Here is a 24,350-nt window from a genome sequence, read left to right as displayed (position 1 = left end):
TTCAAGGCCACGGTTGAGGAAATGTATAGGGTGTTGGCAACTTCAGAATGCCTGCCACCACCTACAGCTACTGAAAACTATAACGTTAAAGAATCATCGAGGAGGAAAAGCACCATCCTTGCAGCTCTTTCCCCATTTTGCTAAAACTTAAGGAGATCAATGACCATCTATCAGGTAGAATTGGTGATCCAGGGAATTCTAAGGCTTTCTTTGTGGAAAGCCAAGTACCAGTGACATTCTCATCGTGCTGGTATAAAGCTCACTCAGATGCCTTCAGCACTGAGCTCCCAACCCTTGACAAAAATCTAGCAGCAGCTCATATGTCTGCTTCTTTGTTTTATAAATGTTTTCCATGCCATATCAAAGCTTGTCTGAAACCTAGTTGCTATGTCTTCAATATTTAGTTTGTCCTCATTGGCAATTTTCTGACTTGCAGAGAAATTCGGTAGTGACCACTCTTGGAAGGTGATGGCTAGAATTGCTAAAGTCATTTAATGGGCAGCTCACCATTTCATGGCCAATCATTGACTGCTTTTTGCCAACTTCGACCTAATATGATGTGATGCATGTCTGCAGTCCATGTCACTCGAGCTTCATCATTTACGTTTTGGAGGAAGAATTGAAGATGTTCAGAGGCAAGCAGCTCAGGAACTTACCCTCATAATTTCATGCTCACAGGATCACCCTATTCCTTCAGAATGAGTGGGGGATCCAGGTCATTTCAGAGGGGCTTTAGATTTCATTTATACAACCCCCTCCCATTTCCTCCTATACCCATTCATGGATATACCATCAGATCAGAAGAATCCTTTCTACAAAAGGAGATATGCTTTTTCATCAAAAAATGGACAGTGTAAATTGTACAACAGGACTTGGATTAAAGTGAGAGAGTTCTTGGAACTCCTCAAACTATTCATTGAGGTGGCAGACTTGATCATTTTATGTGCCCGTACAGATGATGTTCCTAGCATATTGGCGCCCCTTTTCAAGTCCCCTCAATCATCCAGTCATGATTACTCCCTAGATATGATGATTCCTGCATCAAGGGTGTATCCCATTTTGGCTGACCATGGGGATCCTGCTGGAGAAGCCCCAAACAGTCATAATGGTATGTAACAATGCCCTTCTGTTGCTGGACTTCACTACTGCCAGCAGCACGAGGGATTGGAGTGGCCTCTCCACATGAACCTTTTAGAAATTAAGGTTGTCATCAATGCCTTTAAACTACAGGAAGGATCGACTATCAGGCAAAATGGTCCTCATTTTGTCTGACAATTCTGTCGTGGTAACCTACCTACTTAGATGGGGGTGGGGTTGGGGGCACCAGATAACCCAACCTGTGTTCTGATTTGGCAGTTTTTGCATTGGTGTGACAACGTTCTTATCAACATACAGATCAGACATATTTCCAGCAGACTCAATATATTAAAGACATTCTATCCATGAAAGATCAAGTCATTCATACGGAATGTTCTCTACATCAGTCAGTCATTATTCACATCTGTGTACTTTGTGGACATCCGATGGTCAGTTTTTTTGTTGGAACCACAAGGTGTCTTCTTTTGTCTATCCATTTCTTGATCCAGAAGCTTGGGGTGTGGATATTCTGTCAATTAGTTGGGAGGGGTTGTGGGGATTTGCTTACACTCCCATGGTCTTGGTACCACAAATAATCCAGAAGTTTCAGGGTCAGAAATGCAAGATGATTTTGATAGCCCTCTCAGAGGGGACACGTCCTGGGGTACCAATCTACTCGATCTTGCAACAGATCTGCCCATGAAGATTCCGGCCAACCCAAATCTTCTCCACTCTGTAGCCTTACTTATGAGGGAAAGGCACGTTTTCAGGGACTAGTGCCTTATCAATACCATCATCACTCTTAGTTCCTCAATCCTTCAACTGGTGAATTTTTTCTCTGGCTCTTCAAGGAGGAACAGTTGACCCCAATTACACTCAAATGCTACTGCTCAATGATATTCTGGCATCATAGTAGATGTGATATTCAACATGATAGAGATCAACTGATCTTTTAGCCAATTTTGATCTCAACTGACCAAAATCCTTCCCTCTTTTTCCAAAATGGAATTAGTATTGGGTCTTAACATGGCTGAGTTCAAATAAATTTAAAACTTTAGCCCACAATTTGATAAAGCTATGATGATACAAAACCTGTTTCGAGATAACATTTGGATCAGCATGCAAGGTGAGCAAGTTGCATGCCCTTTCCATCGACCCAAGCTATTTCTTATTCAGTGTGGATGTTTATGTGGTCCTCTTGAAACAACCAGGCCTTGTAGCTACACATAGGTTACCATCTGTTGCCAATCAAAGTCATCATTTGCTCACTCTCTCCCATAGACCTGTTGAGAGCGGTGACCATGCAAGATCCTGTTCGTGTACGCAAGCACTTCTTGAAAATGTACAGAGACAAGTTGTGGCACACATAAGCACCTTTTTTCTTCCAGCGAAAACTGGGAAGCAGGATATCATCTCTCAAAAGCCCATGCTATTTCTGTTAAATCTTTTGACCTTTTCACAATGTCTTTTATTAATTCTGATACCAACACAAATAAAATGTGTTAAAGTTCAAATTCAGTCTATTTTACAGAATTTAGTTTTTCATACTTTTATTTTTAAACAGTCTGACTTCCAAATTTAAGCTATCAATCAACATCGGGCATTTTGTATTTAAATCATAACCTTTAAAATAAAGTTTAGTTTTTGTCATAAAACACTCTGTAATTAATCCTGTTATAGTGTCTGAGGCATGTACTCTGTGTATAAAGTAAATTCCAATAGAATCATAACCTTTAAAATAAAGTTTAGTTTTTGTCATAAAACACTGTAATTAATCCTGTTATAGTGTCTGAGTCATGTACTCTGTGTATAAAGTAAATTCCAATAGAATCTACATATTGAAGATCAATGCATATTACTTGATTATCAGGACTACAATTTAGTCCAAATGCTTATTTTCTGGTCTAGTATAGTCATTGTACACATCTTTAACTTTGAATTATATTTTGAAAGATGCCAAAATGATAGAATACAAGACAGAGGAGAAGGAGGTGTTAAAGATCTTGACAGAGGTTGCTGTGGCCAGAAGAGAAGCGGAGATAGTAAGAACAACTTATAAAGGTCACTTTCCATCAAAAGTCACTTTTCATATCAATTCATGGTTAGGATTTATACATCTATGTTCAGATTGGTGTTTTATGTTAGGACATTGTCGGTCTCCCATTAACATTTGGACTTGAGGTTTTGTGCTCATGTAATGATAATAATATAATGAGGACTTTCTATAGTGCCTAATCTTTAGAAGCAGTTTACAACATTGGACAACTCAATAGCACATGATTACAGAAACAAACACCATGAAATTAGAAAACAGAAAACATGTTGAAATATTTAAGGTAAGGAAACATTGTAAGGTAAGAAAACATTATTAGGTCTTTAAATCTGTTCCTGCAAGTGAAATTGCAGTTTGAGTTTTAAGAGTGCTCTTGAATGAAATCACTGTGTCTTTATGTCTAAGTTCAGTGGGCAATTCGGGCCCTGGTTTGCAAAAGAACATTGTCCATATGACTAGATTTTCATAGTGGAAATAATGAGAATATGAGTGTAAGAAGAGGAGTGTAAGTATCTTGCTGGTGTGTAAACATTGGTGAGTTTGGATAGGTGTGTTAGACTGGAGCCCATTAGTAAAACATAGCACATTGAACAAATTTTGTGTTTGATTCTGGATCGAATGGATAAACAGTATAGGGTACAGAGCAGCGGAGGTGTGCTCTGATCATGGTACTCTAATTATGATTCAGCAGCTGTGTTTTGAACTTTTTGAAGTTTCTGGAGTAGATATTGAGACGAATCAGACAGAACTGAGTTACAATAGTCCAGTCTTGAAAGCACTAAGGAACACACAATTATTTTAGTGGCATCAACTGAAAGATAATTGAAAGATAAATGTAGCTGTTGCATCTCAGCACAAGATATGCAGCCTTGCGTTTGTTCATGACATGTTGGTGCAGTGAGAGTGCTGTCGAGAATAATACCTAGGTTTTGTACTGACTGTGTGAATTTAATGTTGGTGTTGCTGATATTTATTGTTTGAGGTAAAGGATGTGAATGAGGAAGTCCTTATTTGTAATCAGAATGGATTCAATTTTATCATCATTCATCTGCAGCTTGTTACATGTCATCCATGATTTCACATCGGAAATGCACTCTTTTATAGACATGGATATCTGGCAACAATTCCCACCAGTGATCTACACGTTGTCCCTCCTTAAATTCTGAAGTTAATCAGTTTGGAGTTGTATAACTTCGAAATCATCCTGATTCCTGATTCAGTTCCTTGTCCTATTTAGCACGTTTGCCGCTACTATAAAGCTCTTTATGGCACAAAAAGCAAACTGCTTGTCCTGGCGTTCATTTTTCATACAGACTGACCAATTATGTTCCCATCAAATTTGTGTTCAGGGTATTCTCATTGCCGCACATTTTTCAAATGGTTATTCAGTCTGTTGTCCCGCTCGAAAATTCGAATCGCCATGTTTAGCAAACATGCTCTTTCCCATCAGTTTCTGTTACGCGACGGTTCATTGGGCAATTACAAATTTTGACCAATCAGAAAGCTTTATACAACGATCCTCTGTTAAACAATAAACGGAACAAATACTTATTTGAAAGGTCGTTGTGGAATGGGACCGGATAGAGCATTATTAAAAAAAAAGTTTCGGAGACAATATTAAAAATTGGGTCTCTATCGAGGAAATTCAGGTCTGAGAAAAGCGAAATTATGTTTTAAAACGGAAAACAATATGAAAACTTGTTTGAGGGCAGTTAAATCCAATTGAAGTTAAACAAAAATACAACAACAACAAAGTTGAAAAAGAAATTTAACAAGGAAAGCTGTGCAAAAAGAAGTTATAAATTGTGCAAAAAATAAACAACAAAAATTACAGCTATCAGAAACATGAAATATAAATGTTGCTGAAAATCGTTCAAATTGTACAAGAAACAATAAATGTTATTATATCTTATTGACATTTTTATTGAACTGTCAGTGATATTACAATCACAAAGTATCACTATATTTTCAGTCATTTAATTTTACAGAAACACAAAAGCCGAGTCCTAATTATGCCTTATTTAACTGATGTAAATGACAAAGTTCTTCATTCCGCCTAGATGTTGGTTAGAAAATAAACTAAGTCCAGATTCCTTCTTTCATATAATAGATGCCAGTGACTAAGTTCCTAATTCCACCTAGATGGTGGGTGGAAAATCAACAAAGTCCAAAATTATGCCTAAAGATGTATTTATAGCAGGAATTTGACAAAAGTCCATCTTAGAGTTAGACGGACTCTAGATGGATTCATCTTTGACTTCTCAAATTTTCCATGTCCGCCTTTGTATTAACCAGATTTTTAACATTTTAGGCAGAATCTACCTGGAGTCTGCTTAAGTTCCAGGTGGAATCCGCCTAATTATTTCGTACGGGTTGGCTGGATGTATTCCATTTACGGACACAATTTGTGTCCTTCTGACCAAGTAGGACTTGAACCACAGTAAGGCCCTCGTACCTATTCTTCTAGTGTTAATGTGATAAGTTATTCAGTGGAGAATTGTGGGGAGTTTAATGGCACTTTTAACACATTTATTGTCATAACAAGCTGATGAATTGAAGCTAAGTGCCTTTTCCCATAGGAAAGACAGATGCAGCTGGCTTGAGATTACCTTGATGGGCATCTGAATAGAGAAGAAAATGTTTTAGTAAATTGTCTTTCTTCTAAAATACTTGTACAATCACATTACTATCAATCATTCCCATCGATCCCTGCAAATCCTATCACAGGTCCTGCTCAAGCTTAAACTCACTTGGATACATTTGGTCACCCTGTGTGAGCAAGGGAAGTAGTCTGTAAGAGTTACTTCCCTTTCCCCCCTCTCTCTCTCTCTCTTTATATATATATATATATATATATATATATATATATATATATATATATATATATATATATATATATATATATATATATATTTATATAGATAGATAGATATATACATACATACATACATACATACATACATACATGCATACATACACATGGAAAGACGTTTTTCAGCTATCAGGAATATGGCTGGATTCAAAGATATTGGAGGTTATTTCCTAATAGTCATGTTACTGGATAAATATTCTCAAAGTTCCCCTGCTACAAGGTGAAGGTCACAAATGAAATATTGTAAGTCAGTGGTTTGTTTCCTTATCCCAGATGTCATGTTTTAACCTCTATTGATAGTTTTATGAAATATTTCTCTGGTTCACACCTTATGAGGTGCATCACATGCCTTTTTCAGTATTCTTTTCTTTATTTTGTCATGATGCTTCCATTATATCTTTGTAAGGATCATATTGTATTACCTATGTTTTTCCTTCTATTCATCTCATGTACTGTGATCTCATATCCAATCCCATCACATGTCTTCTGTTGTGAATTTAATTGCAGAGTATGTTAAAGGTTTTTTTCTGAAGAGATCATACCACTGTTTGTTGCCAAAACATAATCTGCTAAACACTGTATGACTTGTATCTAATTGCCATCCATTTTTCTTTAACAGATAAAATTGTTCAGAGTATGGGAAATTGCATTTTCCTTCATATCAACCTCACACTTGTTACTAATATGGTATCAGGTAAACTTGGAACCTTTTTGTCATCATTTGTTTATTTTACACATAATTACTCCACTGCAGTTATGTCAGAGATATTTGATAACCTATGTCAAATCATCCATTGCTCTATCATCTCCTAACCACCAATACATCTGTACATTACTCTGTCCTCCTAAATCACCCATACATTTGTCCATTGCTGTATCCTCTCCATAACCACCAATTCACCTGCCCATTGTTCTTTTATATCTAAATCACCCATAAATCTGTCCATTACTCTTTTTTCATCTAAATCACCCATACACCTGTCCATTACTCTTTTTGTCTCCTAAATCACCTCCAAACTCATGTCCATTACTCTTTTTCTCTCCTAAATCACTAATACACCTGTTCATTACTTTTTTTCTCTTCTAAAAATCACCCATATACCTGTCCATTGCTCTTTTGTCATCTAAATCACCAATACACCTGTCCATTACTCTTTTCTCTCCTACATCACCCATACACCTGTCCATTGCTCTTTTCTCTCCTAAATCACTAATACACCTATCCATTACTATTTTCTCTCCTAAATCACCCATACACCTGTCCATTGCTCTTTTCTGTCCTAAATCACCCATACACCTGTCCATTGCTATATCAATTCAGTCATAGTAGGAAGGCTAATAATATATATAATGAGATATGGCACTGGTGGTGTAGCAAATGTTTGTCATGTGGTGGTGGTGGTGGTGTCAAATACTACTGTTTTTAAATTGGGCAATGTGTGCCATTGATGTTGTTGTGAGGATTGGTTAAGAATAGTCATTGAAGTTGATTTTGTTGTTATCCTTTTTGTTATGTCATACCAAAGAAAATATTTTTCCCTTGCATTTTGCGCTAAGACTTTCTGCTTAGTTCTTGCCATTTATGACATAGTAGATCCAGCAAGATTTTAAATTAGAATGAACTGTTTCATACACAGCTATTACTGTTAATTTCTAATTGTTAGCTCTACTTGTCATAGACAAGAAAAGCTTATGGAATGGCGTATTGTCCGTCTTCTGTTATTCATCGGATGTCTATCCATTAGCACAAGTTTCTTCTTGCTATGCCTCCTAAATTACTAGGAGAATTGCTATCAAACTTTATTCACACATTTATCCCATGGTATAATTAGTCCAAAATAAAATTGGTTTTGTTTGGCCATTCTATATGGCCACCACAAATCTTGTTATGCTACTACTCCTGTGAGGATTCTCCTGTTAATATGGGGTTTTCACTTAAAGGCTTCTTATGATGAAAATATTACTGATCTTAAGTCCAATATGGCCACCATGTCAGCCATCATGAAAATGTTGTTATCACTTCTTTAGATTGCAAAGTCATAATGACATGGGGTTTTCACCAGAAGACTTCGTATCATTATTATTTGGTCTAAATTGAAAATGGTGCCACACAAGCATATAATTTCACTGCCATGGCAGCTATTACAAAATCATGTTCTTGCTGCTCTGGAATGGAAATTGATATAAATATGAGGTTTTCGCTAAGTGATTTTAATGATGTCTCCTTGGTCCTAAATGAAACCATTTCCTATAAGACATCCATTATGGCCACCTTAGCAATGTGTGTGTTTATCTATGTGTGTGTGTGTGACTTGAATTTTTAATGTAGCTTTAACAATTTTTCAGTCATATCGCTACAATGTCTGCAATGTAGCAGTTTATAGTGATGTCTAGCACTGGGGCATCATGCCGCAGACATGTAGCATGATGTCCCATGCAGTCACATTATCTTGACACCAGGCCGACCAGTCCTAACACTAACCTCTGAATATTGAGCGCTAAGTGAGGCAGCTGTTAGTACCATTTTTGTAAGTCTTTGGTACGACTCTGCCGGGCATTAAATCCATGACCTCCCGCATCCGAGGCGGATGCTCTAACCACTAGGCCACCGGAGCGGTGTCACCTTAGCAGCCATTATTAAACTAAAGTTAACGTTACTTCTTAGTTGATGGTTGTATTCAAAAGGGTTTTTTTACCAATTGATTTATAATGATGAAAGGTTGGTACAAAATGAAAGTGGTGTGGATCTTGAATCCAAAAAGGCCATAACAGCAGGAGATTTCAGAATCTTGTTATGGCTCATAAATATCAATGATAGTTTTCAATACTTACTTAAAGAAGAAAAAATGGTCTTAAATTGAATTCCTGGAATATATTAGTGGCCAGTAGACTGTCAGTCTGGTTGAAGACTCCTGTTTTGATTATAGTAGTTTGGACATCAGTCAAGCAATCATGTAAAGTAAAATACATTTTAAGATTGATATTTTCTGCAGAGACTTGAATAAGGAGACTTTGGAGAGAAAAAAGAAATAAACAAAAGAAAAAGAATTATTCTTGAAGGGAAGGTAATAACATATCAGATGCTATTTTTTCAGTTATTATTCACTACAATATAATCAGTTGTACTATGCTTTATATATGCAAGTAAATATTTAAAGTTCCTTTCCTAGCAGTCTTACAATGGCCATGTTATCTGTAGTTTTTGATTAGAGAGTCTACTCACCTTTATTTGACATCTCTTTAATTTACTACATGTATCATGTTTATGTGACACTATAGGGGCCATCCGTTTATTACGTATGCATGGTAGAGGGAGGGGGTGTTAACACAAATGCATACGCTTGGATATCGGGGGGTCTATTGATAATGTACCTATGCATAGGAAACGGGGGGGGGAGTGAAACCTCGATAATAATTTGTCTAATATGTAACCTGTTCGAATAAAAGCATTTGAAATTTAGTGGACACTAGACAAACTTTTTAAAGTTACGCAGCTTATTTCTTTGATACAGCCAGACATTCAGCATTGATGGACTATCTGTTTTATAAAATACATTAATATTATTAATTCTTGATCATTTCTGCATGGGTTAAATATAAGCCGTTCTATAGAATTGGTGATTTAGGAACCAAAGCAAGAAAAAATAAATTACAGAACTCTTGTTTGACAGAGTTTTACTTTGTGAAGCACACCATCCAAAAATTGGGGGGGGGGGGGGTGCAATTAATGTGTGGTACATACAGCAAACAACACATCGACATGCTTCATTTCAGTGTGTACCATGTCTGTCGAAATAGGAGACCACCTGTATGTAAAAAAGTATGTATGTGTGTGTGTGTAGGGGTGGGGGTGGGGGGGCTAGCTTTGCCAGATTTTTGTGCACGTACTAAATGGATGGCCCCATATAGGATGAACACATTCATATCTATTTTCAAGCTAGAGTTTCAAATGAAAGTCTCATTTCAGCTCTAGCATTTTCTTTTGAATATGCATGAAATACATGATTTACCCATTAATTAATCTAACACCATTATTCACTACTTCATTGCTTCAGTAAGAAAGATTCTATGTTGTTTTTTTATAACATTTCCTTGTGATAGAAAAATGCCTAGCTGGATGTGTACCAATGCAGAGGTTAAAATATTCATTACTTCAGCCTAATTGGTGCTATCTCTAATGAACTAGCACCCAAAGGAAGAACAATATAATATTCGTTTATCTGATATATATATATATATATATATATATATATATATATATATATATATATATATATATATATATATATATATATCCGTTATGGATCACTGCCATCTCATCTCTGTCTGCGTGGGTTCGAGTTTCAGTCTTGGCCAATGTGGGTACGTGAGAAAGCTTGCCAGTAGCTCCTTGTTGGTTGGTGGTTCTTTTCAGGGTTTTCTTGGGTTTTTCCTCCACCATTTATACTGGCTGCCATGTATAGTTTATCTTGTGCTGAAAAATGGCGTTGAACACAGTAACAACAACAACAACAAATGGAGAGAGAGAGAGTTAAAACAATTAGTGAGACTCTTGTCTCCAAAATTCACCTAGATTTTGATGTTTTGCATGATTTACCACATAAGCGTTTGAGGCACTTGAACATCTTTGTAACAGGAAATCTTTTTGGAATGTTAGGCCCAAATATCATAATTAGAACTTGAGAGTAAAAACACTTGAAATACCTGTTTGGAACACCTATGATTTTTCTGCAGATGAAATTACATCCATGAATGTGATAGTCTGAACTACCTGTCATATCAGTTAGAATGTGATCACTTGTCTCTGGTTCAACACATACTGTCTGGACAAACTAGGCCAACCCAATATGTCTGTTATTTATTTATGTAACCTTTGCTCTTATTTCATCCCGGCAAAAACATTTTCACTCGTGATATAATGTTAACCCATACATTATACGCCACACTTTAAATTTTCTTCTTGTTGTTAAGTCCTCATTGATATTTTGATTAGTTCTTTGTATTTTATTTTGCATGCTTTTGTTGGAGTAAATATTGTTTACAATACATATGTATTTAGTGACCAATGGGACTGCATTACTAATATGCCTATATTGTGCCAGTTGAGACTAAAGTTCAAGCATTAAAAAGCGAAGAATGGCATAAAAGTCTTCAGGAAAGTACTCTTCCTAATAAATGTAAACATGATGTACTGCATGCAGCTGAACATAGAAGGATTAGTTTGTTCATATTACTGCTTTTCTTTGGTTTTTACATTCTCTGGTGAGTTTCAAAATGGATCCATGTTAATGGGTTTGTAGCTTTTGGATGGCTTCAATAAGGTTAGAGGGTTCATTCTTGACTATGCCTTAAACCAAACTATTTAATATGACCATATAAAACCAGTATGGTAGAAAAGCTGTAATAATTCCATTCTATCTGCAAGAATGAGCTGTTGATATCCTTGGTTTGACACAAAGAAAGCTGCCATTTGCTATGGTATACTCAAATTTATTTCACGTAGTTTATGATGAATAAAGGTCATTTATAAAAGCCAGACAAACTGCTGTACAAAGATGATGCAGCAGATATTTCGTGTAACATCATGGGATAAAGAAGTAATTGTTTCTAATGTCAAAGCTATAGTAACTTTACATTCATTAATATTTGTTTTAAAATTCATGACTTTTATTGTAAAATATTATTTTGGTGCTCACTATCATATGCAGATCTTAGTGATATATGCTCAGGGTGCATAATACCTCTGAGGGTGGTTAGCTATCTGCACATACATGACATCTATGCATATTCCTGTCAGCATGTTTGAAGTGAATGATGTGTTCCAACTAATAATAATAATAATAATGAGGTTATGTTTGCATAATGTTTCAATGGGATGTAGTTAGGCTCATTGTCTTTTTTCATATGTTAGAGGAACAGGTCAAACGTACCCAAACCGAAATGTACCCAAGTCAAAACATACCCAAAGTAAAATGTACCCAAGTCAAAATGTACCCAAACCAAAACATACCCAGTTTAAAACATTACCTACACTTGCATTAAATTATGACATAATTTTTGTGTATTGTGTTTCATATGACAGTGACCGGCCTGATGAGCAATGGAAATTGGCAGACACATTGGAACTATCGTCATCTTATCTTATAATCTAGCTCCAAATCACATTAAGAAGTATCATTTGAATATATTTTTGTTGTTTTTTCCTGTGGAGGAAATTCTACCAACTGATCTGAACCATGCTTGATGACGGCTTCATGTGTTTGAACTAGTACTCAAATTCACAATTGTTAAAAATAATTCCATTTTCTATTTTGCAATATAAACAGATATTTATACATCTGATGATTAGAAACTTCTTTTGACTTTTTATAATTAAAAAATTAGAAACACGAAAATAATTTCCATTGCATCTTTATTTGTGTTGATTTCCATTTTTCCATTTTGTTTTTTGTTTAATGTCAATTGCGTTCCCTTTTTTGATTGCATATTTTAGTCATACCAGCTTTAATCATCAGTAATGCTTCACTTCTTTTTGTTAAATACTATTGATTTTAGGGAGTATTATAAAATATTTAGCTGCATTAAAATCCATGTATTCCGACAAACTTTTAGATTAATCAGATCAGCTGAACTTGAAAAATTAAACACCTGTATTCCACCCAAATCCAATGTAACATTCAGCAGTGATGCTAATTATCATAAAAAGAGCTCACTGGTCGAATATTTTTTTACATTATGTGCTCTTTCATTTGTTTGCACGGGAGCCTTATAAGATGCAATTATCACATTTATTAATCAAATATATTGCTTATGGACAAGTAAACTGGAAATATGTGCTGACTCACATGACAAAATCACCTTAATCCACTTTAATTTATGGTGTATCTGTTCTTGGTATTATCTGAAGCTTTTAATCATGAACATTTAATTGTCACAGCAACCGAGTCGCATATACATGATGTTGTCAGTATCATAATTTCTACATGTTGGGATTTTAATTCGCAATACCGTAAGTCCATTTACTTTTTTCACTTTGCATTCTAGGGAAATAAATTATTTTTTTAATTTTTCAAAACTTGTTGGTTATTGCTTGTTTCTATTATTGAGTTTAAGACCATATAGTCGTAATAATAGATCGTCACATAAGGTGGGGTTGGACTAATCTTTAATGGATAATTACATAAGACGGTGTTGGACTAATTTTGAATGGATGATTACTTAAGATGGAGTTGGTGGCTTTGAAATTTATTAGTATAAATTTCTGGGAAAAATTAAAATATACATTAAGCATGTTTTATATGAGAGCTCCCCAAAAAAGAAATAAAGATTTAGATAACAGGTAGGAATGTAATAATTTTGTATTGTCAGGAAACTTATCATTACTAAATTGTAATGTATTAAATTAAGTGAATGGATATTGCCATTAAACAATAATAGTAGTACGATTAGTATTGCTTGCAGTTTAAAGCAAATATGTTGCAATATATAAGATGTTTAATAAATATTGTCTATTGTTTTACTTCTCCTTTTTATTAAAATAAATATAATTCAATAAGTAAATAAACTTACCAGCGTTTCCACAGGCTCTGTGTTGCCATAGGCCACAGACATCTCAGTCTATTGCTTCTTATTGTTGCAGTTTATACACAAATACATGCTCCAGTGTATTGAAGTGTTTAAAATATAATTCTCTTATAGAAATGACTGTGTTTCATATGTTAGAATTGCTGTCACGATGCAAACATTTGTAAAAGCCCATACAGCAGTAAGATGATTGTCAGCTAGCATGCTTTGTGATAATAATTAGCTTTCCCACAAAGATAGTGAAATGCACGTGTAGAAATTATGACAGTGACAACATATGCATAAGTGACTCGGTTACTGTGACAATTAACTGCTTATGATTTTTTAAAAATCCAGAAATACCGAGAACAGAAGCACCATAAATTAAAGTTGTAAGAATTTTCTCTACAGGAAAACACAACATAAATATATTGAAACAATACTTAACATAAAGACGTACTTCTTAATGTGATTTGGAGCTAGATCATATGAAAAGATTATAGTTCCATTGCGCCTGCCTGCCGATTTCCATTGCTCCTCAGGCCAGTCACTGTCATATGAAACACAATACACAAAAAGTCATTATTCAAAGCAAATGTTTTAATTTGTGTATGTTTTGACTTCAGTATATTTCAGTCTGGGTGTATTTTGACTTGGGTACATTTCAGTCAGGGTACGTTTTTACTTGGGTATGTTTTCAGTTCTGTATATTTCAGTCTGGGTACATTTTACTTGGGTTCATTTCAGTCTGGGTGCATTTTAATTTGGGTGCATTTCAGTCTGGTACGTTTTCACTTGGGTATGTTTCGGTCTGAGTATGTTTTGACTTGGGTAGATTTCGATCTAGATACGTTTTGACTTTAAACCTCTGTTAGAATGTTATATTTTGGTTAATTGGGTTTACATTTTCGTCATGCCTGTATATTAAATAACTTTTCTGCTACAAGCAGTCATAATTCCAACATTCAGATTCTATGTTAAACTTTTGCACTGAAGGTTTTGCAAATCAGATGCATTTGGAGTACATTATAAAAATGTGGAGGCCAGATACCAGGTTCTGCAGAACTGTTTTACTTAATCTTTGCAATCAACATTTTTGCAGAATACTTTAAAGAGAATATTTCTTAAAGACATGTATAATTTTTTTGCTGTTTTCAAAATTCTGTTCAAACTTCGGAGACATGTAGCTTTAATTTGATACTCTCAGGATGAAGACGTCTAGTTTTACATAATCCTAATGAGGCATATATATCAAAGAAAGAACGTCTTTCCATTTCCTGTAAGGTTTACGAAAGTTTTGCTCAGTATTAGAATTTAAAATGGATCTACATGAATGGTTTAACTTTTTGTCATAATTGTTGACATGAATTTTTTTTCTTCAGGACCCTGAGCAAGAGGAACAAAACAAAAAGAAAAGAATAAAAGAAAAGTTTAAGATGAAAGAACATTTCAAAAAGAAAAATTGATATCTTTATTACATATATTTTGTTACAAAAAATGCAATAAAAATTCCATTTGGGAAACCTAAACCTATCCTTTTTGTTGTTTGTGTTGCTGTAAGCACTTAAAAGTTCTGACAGCAACCATTACAGTGATGTTTGCTGCTATTGTCTGTTTTAAAGGGGACAAACATGGAAAACTGAAATTCGCGCAAACTTCATATATAATTTGATATATATATAAGATTCATGTTCTGAAAATTTGTACCTTTTATTCTTACTCGTTACGAAGAAATTTATGAAAAACCGATCATCTCTCCCGATCCGTCTTGAATAGAACAACTCGCTTCCCTCCCCCTGAACAAATAGCGGATGTGACGTCATTTGAGACACTGTCTACATGAATTATGGAGAACTCACTCTGGGAGAACTCATCCCAGGTGTTTGGAGAAGTCGCCCCATGATGGTCGGAGAAGTTGCCCCAAAGATCATACATACTAATTCTGAGATGTCGCCACATGGTTGTTAAGGCTTTATTTATTGTTGTTTTTCTTCAACTTAATAACTTCTTAAATCTATAAAATATTCAACTTTTCTATTTGATCAACTCCGCTTCTGTACTTAACGAAAAAGAAGTGGTATCTCTCCCTTTTGCTCTGCTCTTCAAATCATTAGATGCAGTATAATTGGAAAAATCTCCAACTGAACAATTGATTCTGATTTTTCATTGAGATTTGCTAACCATTGACGAATGATACTTGAACTCGATAAAAAGCATCATCGACGCCTACTCAGGAAATGCGATCGCTACTGAGTTCTACATCATGGCCAATTCAAACAGTTTCTGAAAGTTCACATGTACAATGCCCATCTTTTAGTTTATTTCTTTTTTTTTTTGTAAGTGTTCTTAATTTTATTATTTCTCAACAAAACAAACTATTTAAAGTTGAACGAAACGTTTAAAAAATATTTCACTACTGAACTACCGATGCACAATAAGCAGTATTACATTATTTTATTATATATAACAACACCATGATCACGCGAACAAACGGGATTTTGTTACCTTAAATACATGTTTGAACTGCTCGACGTGCATGGGACGTAATAAGAAGATCATCTTTAACAAATTTAAATGTCACATTTAAATCCTGGACTAAACTGAATAAGATTTCACATGGTTCGAATCAGCTTGGAAGTTTGGAGAATCAGCCAAAAATCTGGGCCTAATCAGTCAGTAATTTGTACCATATCAGCCTGGTCCGAGTTTGAGTGTAATTACCACATTAATGAGTAAAGTTAGTATAATAGATGTATCGATCAAGAAAGTTAACAGTAACATTTGTTTAAAAATTGTATCGTAGTGTTCTGGTGTGTATTGTTATAAGAAATCTAACGAGTTTATATGAACAAACTTTCAATTATAAGTGATGCTTTAAAAAAAAAACAAGTGTTCCTGTTGTTGTAGTAGATTCCGATGAAAAGTAGGATCTCAGCAAATTTGACAATGATTTTGATATCACTGAATATATCTATGAACTTATCGAAATTTACCAAATGACCAAAAAGGAATATACACTTTGCAATGATGGCATTTGCACCATTACGTTGGAATGACAAACATAATAAAATAGAATTAGGATACAGGTGCAGCTTATAATCTAGAACATTTATTCAACAATGCATTGACACTTAGTTCTTCGTTTTTATACATATCTCACAAGAGAAATATTCTTCCTTGTTTTTCTTTTGTTTTCCGGGTCTGACCTCGTTTCAGTTTCCCTTCCGAAACCATATGGAGTTGCATAGATAGGAGTTGGCTTCCTTGTAGAGGAGAGTCAATACCAGATAATAAGATACATCATTCGACGTCTTAGTTGGCGACATCTTAGCTGCTAACAGTATTGTTCTAAGATGCACATTTCTATCTTTTAAATAATTTATTTATTTCTAAAATAAATATTAAATAGGTTTCTGGATAACAAGTTCTGGGGTGACTTCTCCAACCATTTGGGGTGACTTCTCCAACAACTCTGGGGCGACTTCTCCAGATACGTTGGGGCGAGTTCTCAATGGGGCGAGTTCTTCATGGGACGAGTTATCCATATACCGTTGACAATGCAGTCAAGCGTTGTATGAGTTGGCTGTCCTTAAATGTTTAAATTATGGCGACTGTCAGTGATGACAGTGATGTGGATGACATTCCCGGAGTAGAATATCCCATTAACATCCATCCTTACGTGCATGAACCTGTGATAGATTCGTGTGACAATGATGAACAGGACTCGTCAGATTCTGTCAATGGCGATGATCTCTGGTCTTTTGAGAAACATTCAGGCTCAGAATGTCTCTGGCACAGCCTGTTGTGTTGAGTTGGCATAAAGCCTTCTCTCTTTAATTTGATCGCCCATACAGATCTCCTGTTAGGGTCCTTTAGAAATGTGAAAAAAACTAATCTTATCTCCGGAACTGCTATTATTCACACAATTTAGAGCTGCGCATTGAACAATCTTGTTTCTACTTGACACATCGCTGCACAAACTGAATACGACTCTTATACGTTAATCGTCTCAATTGACGTCACATCCTGTTTGTATGGAAGGGAACAAACAAATTCGGGGTAGGTTTTTTCCCTTTGATCTCTGAATACAGGACAGTATTTTTTATGAAATGTTTGTGCAAATACAATAGATCCAAAGAAAACAATAGTCGGTATAGATTATGTACATAAAATACTAAATATCCTTGTATTTACAATAAAATTGGGCAGGTTGGGCTTTTGTCCCCTTTAAACTGTTAGTCTCTTTGACAAAGTACCCCTGACAGGCTCTTGATAAGTAAAATGAGACATTTATCTCACATTCCTGCAAATTTAGAAGCATGGAAATAATACAGCAAATGTATTTATCTTAAATTTAATCTTATTTCTAAAAAAATATATAAAAAAACAGAAATGAAACTGAATTCAGATCAAGACTGACGGTTAGTTACTTATCCTTTTAAATTGACCATATCAAGCAATACTGAGGAAGTGGATCTCAGTCAAGAGCCAACGTCTCAAAACCTGTTTTAAGCAGTCACCCGTAGGAAATAACCAAACTGCAAGTTCACCTTTCAGACTTGGTTCTTGAACAAAAACCATGCACAGAATACCATTATCATTTTATTTATAGTATAGTATAGGGTATACTTTGCTGTTACAGATATTAACTATATAATATGTATAAATGTATCATTTATGAACTCTAATGGAAAGGGGTTTCATTCACGGATTTCATCAAACTTTCCCTGCCAGATATTCATATTGTATATTTTGCTATATATATATATATGGTAAGGAGGCAGCTAGCTCACCAGCTGGAGTTAGCTGTTGCAGAAGTGAAAGAACTAGACCAAATATGACACAATCACATAGCTGTGTTTGTGTATGTATGTATGTATGTATGTATGTATGTATGTATGTATGTATGTGTGTGTGTACGTACAGAGAGAGTAAGACATATACCCCTTCATACTGAGCTATTTCTTCACCACCGGTCCAGATTTGAGAGAAAATACCACAGGATATATACATCTGGTGTAAGTGAATTCAGACAAGGCTAATTTGCACCATATTACAAAATCATTTGGACTATACTATGGGATGGTGTAAACCATGCGAAGTCTTATTGTTTCATCTTAGATGTAAATGTACACTTGTAGTTTTTTTAATATTATATTTCTCATTATTTACCAGGTATCTTGAGCAGTTTAAAACTATTTAAGGAAACAAAACCTTTCTGTATACAAATCAAAATGAAATAATATAACACTTTATCTCAGGGATGATTGTGCCAGGACAACAAGAGAAGCTCCAACACCCCACCCCACCCCCAAAGAAAATGGGCATGAAACAATCAAAATGTTTCATAAAGTTTTCTTTACAATTCGATGCTCCATATTATGCTTAAGATCTGCTTAAAATTCTTCTTGGCCTCCGCCAGGGATTCTGACACAGCGGCTCCTCTACCTGTTTAGACCACACTCGATATTTCTGGATTAGCCATCATATTATGCATTGCCCCTGTAATATTTAAATATTTTCAAAGGAGCCTATTCACCATGCAATTGAAATTGTTTACTTTATTGTAGAGAAATCATATTAAAAATGCTGGAACAATATTGAAAGTTAGAACCATGCATTAACCTTATTTCTCCTTTGTGTGTTTGTGCAATATATATATATATATATATATATATATATATATATATATATATATATATATATATATATATATATATATATATATCCATGCTTGTTAAGGATTTAATTCGTTTTATGTAGAAATTGGCTCTAGACTATATTGTAGTTTAGAGTGATACTACTTAACAATTTTTGTACTAAATAATGTAAATTGTAGTCATGTCATATTGATGACATTCATTACCACATATTTGGCACACTTTATATATTGTGCTTGCGGTTGATCTATGTATTATTTTTTATATGTCAGCAGGTTAACATCATTTTTTGTGAATATGATGAGCCAAAGAATTCACTGCACAGAATTCGGATTATTGATTGGCCGCGACCATGGGAAATTGTTATATAACCATTTTATGTTATTATTACTATTACTGTAGCAATGTGGTAAGTGTCTTTCCAATCGACAGCTGAAAAGACATTAGAAAAATAAGGGCGACTAAGACAACAATGCACATTAGTGGTTATGTATGTCGGAATATGGCCCATATAGCCTGCATGAAAACTCTCCATAAAACATGAGTAGTCCACCACGCTGTCCAATACCAGCATGTAGACTATATGCAGATAAACGCCTGAGAGCCTGTTGTAATAAAGACGGTTCCCTTTACATTGCTGTTACGACATAGTATTGATCTTGCACCCCACCTTTGGGACAGGCAATTGTTTAAGAAATAATCTTTAGGAGTAAATAAACTCACCTCTCTTAGGAAAAGTTTCTAAAGATGCTTGTTACTGCATTCAGTAAGCATCACTTCAGACAAATAAGCAACAAATGGAATATGTTATTTATTCTGCCATCTCCGAATACTGCATATGTGGTGAATGCCCATGGTGGAATTGATACAGTGTAGTGGAAATTGATACAGTGTGGTGGAATTGATACAGGTGGAATTGATACAGTGTGGTGGAATTGATACAGTGTGGCGGAAATGATAAAAGTCTCATAGCAGTCCATGAATATGGCATATGGACTGCCCTGCCTGCGTGAAATATGTCACATCACATAGAAAGGTAAATTGGAGATCGATCCAGTGTTAAAAATTTTGTTTTTTGTGTCGACTGTTGATTTGGAATGACAGTTACTCTCTCTGTTATAATTAGTATAAAAAAGTCAACTTCTAAATTGTATTGGTTATTGTATTGTGCAGTATTGCTTTAATTTGCATCTGAGACTTTGTGTCACATGCAAGAATTGAAGTTATGCAAGGCTTGGCAAAAGCTTGTAATTATTCAACAGGCTTCACAATTCAGCATTGAATCGTTCTCCATCTGATATCCTCTACATACAATACCATACATCTATATTCTGCAAATCTATTGGACTTTGTATTAATTATAATATAGAAAATTATAATGTATCGAAATGTCAGTTTATTTTTGTTTGAAAATTATTTTATTAAGCTTTTTAAAGCATGGTAGATTTTCTTTATTCTATCAAATCTTATTGTATCATTTAATTTTAGAAAGTCTGATCTCATATCACGTGACTGTTACAGGACACGTGATCAATATTAGTGTCTGATGAAGGCAGAGTGATATTGCCGAAACTTTGAAACGCTCTGAGTATGGAAAATTACTAATGATCATCTCACTAGCAATTTGTAAAACCCATTTGATCAATGCCATTGTAATTAAATCAAAATTTTGTTGTCATTTTCCAATTGATTTAAATCAGTTCAATTATAGAGTACAAAATATAATGCTGACATTTAATAAAGCTATAATCTTTGGATATAGCGTCCTTAACACCTGCCACTATCGCTGATTTTATTATTCTTTGTTACTTACCGAAATAATATTGATACCAATGCATCTCTCTCTCTCTCTCTCCACCTACCTTCAGACCTACATACAGACATCTTCTTCTCATGCATTTTACCTTTCTATTGTAAACTCTTTGACTTTTAAATAATAGTAATGGTATATTGCACCAATTAGTTGCTAGAAAGTTGCTTCCTTTCTTTTTTGTGTCAAACTAAAGGGAAGGCTGGTGCCACTAGATTTGGAGAATATTGTCTTGCGCAGGGACAAACCAAAGTAGTTGATCTAGGCTGTTCGAATGACAGGATTCAAACACGCACCCTTTTGCTCATAAATCCAGCTTAGCTAACCACTGAACCTGAACGGCAGCTGCTGAAATTGGTGAATATAGACAGCACAAACATGTTTGTCATTGCTTGAATAAATAAATCATTGAATTTTGATTGAAACAATAGATTATATATGATAATATATTGAAAACAATTGTATTGTTAAAAATGGGAAGTCAATTAACTATACCTATACGCACGTGGAGATGTACGTACACACATATGTACTATGGACGCATAATAGGTGAATTTACGTAATCACCCAATGAGTAATTGGAAATGTCTCATTTACATTTCATCAAATAACGACTGTAGCCCATTAAACCATATGAAGGTTTTTGTCTATCTCTTTGTTTGCTTTCTCTGTAACATACATTAATGCATGTCATTTGCTATATTGTATCATTGGATTATGAATTGAGAGTCTGGAGAATGAAAAAAAGTCGGAATAAATTCAGTCGTTCAATCTTGAACTTGATCGGTCCGGATCATACATCCTGATCTTTAAATAAAAACGAACAATGCTGCCAAGGTCGAATTTTACGTCATGTAGGCCAACAATTTATCCATAAATAAGAAAAATCAATCAGCTATGCTTAATAGTCGCACATGCCCTAGCGGGCAAATGCGACTATAATTAAACTAAGCAAGCTATGCTTAATCGGGCACAACCAGAAATTTAGAGACCATTCATTTGTGTTTAATAATGCACTTATTGGGACCGTTGACATATTACGGGGAGTATCCAGTTTAAAACAGAATTTTAAAGTTACATAATGTCTATTTTAAGCATTCGACCTAAACCAGGTGAATTCCCTTAATCACCCGATAAGAACTGGAAAAGTTGCATATACTTTACATAGTGACCGCCCTTTAATCCAGAAGTTTGTTGTTTGTTTGCTCTCTGTATTGTAATAAATACACGTCTGGTCCTATATTTTATCATTTGATTACTCTTGGTGGGTGGAGAATGAGATCAATCTGATTAAAATCAGATTGGGAAAGAGATTCAAGTCAAATTAATTTTATAAAAACACACTGCGTCAAACTAAAACCAATCTTCAATCTAAACACAAAGCAAGCGAAGTCTTTGGCATCCCGAGACTAATAGTACCATCCTAACTCCTGTATAACGCACGACAAACAAAAAATGGTTTTGACTCAGGCATCATATTAACGAAGGACATGTACGCTGAAGCATATTTAATAAACATGACATATTCAATTGAACAAGAACTTGTTGGCAGATTACAGTTCGTTTATTTATGTGCAACATATTTTTTTCTTTTTAGCGCCATTAGTGAAGTTTCTAAACGAGCACAATACACTGTTGTAATTGCCTACCACTGTGATTATTGATCGCATCATACTTTAGAAATTGTAATATACATAGTCTTTTTCCTCTGTATGAAAATATATTATTATTTTCTTTATATATATATATATATATATATATATATATATATATATATATATATATATATATATATATATATATGTGTGTGTGTGTGTGTGTGTGTGTGTGTGTGTGTGTGTGTGTGAATATTTTGGTGACCATTTTTCCAAAAAGCCCATTACATTTTTGCGCAGCATTCTTTCTACTGACTGGCTGCGATCATGGGAAAATTTTCTTTACGGCGCCTTATGGAACCTTTTCTTTTTAATAATACTATGAATATTTTGGTGGCCATTTTTCGAATTGACTGACCAAAGGGAATTGAGGAAAAAGAAACGGTCACGTCTTTCCAAATATGGCGAATTTATCCTTCTGGGCTCTTTATGCCAAGTATTATCATGCGCTGAAACAATGACATTCAACCCCAAACAACACAACAACAAATACAATTAAGGATATTGGTCCATTGATAGCGTGCATGAGGTGGGTGGGGTGGGCGGTAATCGTGTAACAAGGAATTCGTCCAATACAAAAGGATGGTTTAAGTGTCAATTTCTTGAAGCAAATAAATTCACTTCTATTCATGGAAGAATGTAGATATACACCGTCCCCTCAACTGACAGAACGTTAGGCCTATCAAACCACAATATTTTTATGCAGTAAAATCGCTCAAACGATCTAATGTCTCTTATGTGATGCAATTCCCACTATCTCCTGTTCCGAATCAACTAATGCAAATATCCGGTCACAAATACATTACAGTAAATATGGAATTTCTTCATCCAGTAATAAAGTTTCCACATGAATACCCAACAACTTCAAATACTGAAATTGACATACCTTAGGTATCAACGTTGTTGCATCCATTGTCTAACCTCAATGACTCGAATTATGTAACATCACTTCCAGACACATTCTCGGATGCGGTAGGTCGCGGATTCGAATCCCGGCCGAGTCATAGCAAAGACTTATTTAAAAAATGGTACTAATAGCTGCCTCGTTAGGCGCTCAGCATTAACAGGTTAGTGTTAGGACTGGTCGGCCTGGTGTAAGGATAATGTGACTGGGTGGGACATCATGCTACATGTCTGCGTCATGATGGCCCAGCGCTAGACATCACTATAACCTGTCACACTTCAGACAGATATGACTGAAAAATTGTTAAAGCTAGGTTAAATATCCTAATCACATGCATACTATTTATTGCTTCTCAATCCATATATCCATGTCCCAAATGCATACGACGATCTTCCCATTAATTAATCGCTTACCAAGTTATTGGCCATAAACTTTGTACGGAAAACAAAATATCCATATAAAACAAAATTCAAGCTCTAACTTGCCTCCTGCTGAAACTTTTGGTTTCATTATACAATTACGTTGCTCATACATTAGAACGATATTGTGAGACCTAATCGGTCCATTTTAAGTATTTTGCGTTTGTAAGATCCGGGTGGTTGAGAGTCTTGAAGAGAACAGGAAATAAAATCTGAATGAACATAACTCTCTGAACTGCTTTTGATAAATATGACAAACCTTGGCATGTTTTAGCTATGAAAAGTTTAAAATGACTCGGACTGGATAAGAAACACAATTTTTTATTCCTGATATTAA

At 34.9% G+C, this 24,350-nt stretch overlaps 1 protein-coding gene and 1 long non-coding RNA gene across 5 annotated transcripts in view; one reads left to right on the top strand and one right to left on the bottom strand.

The window, feature by feature from the left end:
* Window positions 1-24,350, top strand: part of LOC149801456 (putative ATP-dependent RNA helicase DDX49) — a 120,866-nt gene that overhangs the window by 13,720 nt on the left and 82,796 nt on the right. The gene's annotated exons all lie outside the window — the stretch shown is intronic.
* On the bottom strand, window positions 4,886-23,739 carry LOC149801458 (uncharacterized). Of its 4 annotated transcripts, XR_016420651.1 has the most exons (4): window positions 23,577-23,739; window positions 14,026-14,115; window positions 6,425-6,612; window positions 4,886-5,751 (listed from the first exon to the last, which is right to left on the bottom strand). It is a non-coding gene; the product is annotated as an uncharacterized LOC149801458 (long non-coding RNA). The 4 variants fall into 4 exon arrangements; XR_016420650.1 differs by lacking the exon at window positions 6,425-6,612 and having other exon boundaries at window positions 23,577-23,738; XR_016420652.1 differs by lacking the exons at window positions 6,425-6,612; window positions 14,026-14,115; window positions 23,577-23,739 and adding exons at window positions 8,835-8,914; window positions 13,572-13,963.

This window comes from Sinohyriopsis cumingii, chromosome 4 (genome assembly GCF_028554795.1).
Source record: "Sinohyriopsis cumingii isolate HCF-2022 chromosome 4, ASM2855479v2, whole genome shotgun sequence".
Lineage (NCBI taxonomy): Eukaryota > Metazoa > Mollusca > Bivalvia > Unionida > Unionidae > Sinohyriopsis > Sinohyriopsis cumingii.
The sequence above is the reverse complement of the archived record's forward strand: the minus strand, read 5'-3'. Positions and strand labels throughout refer to the sequence as shown.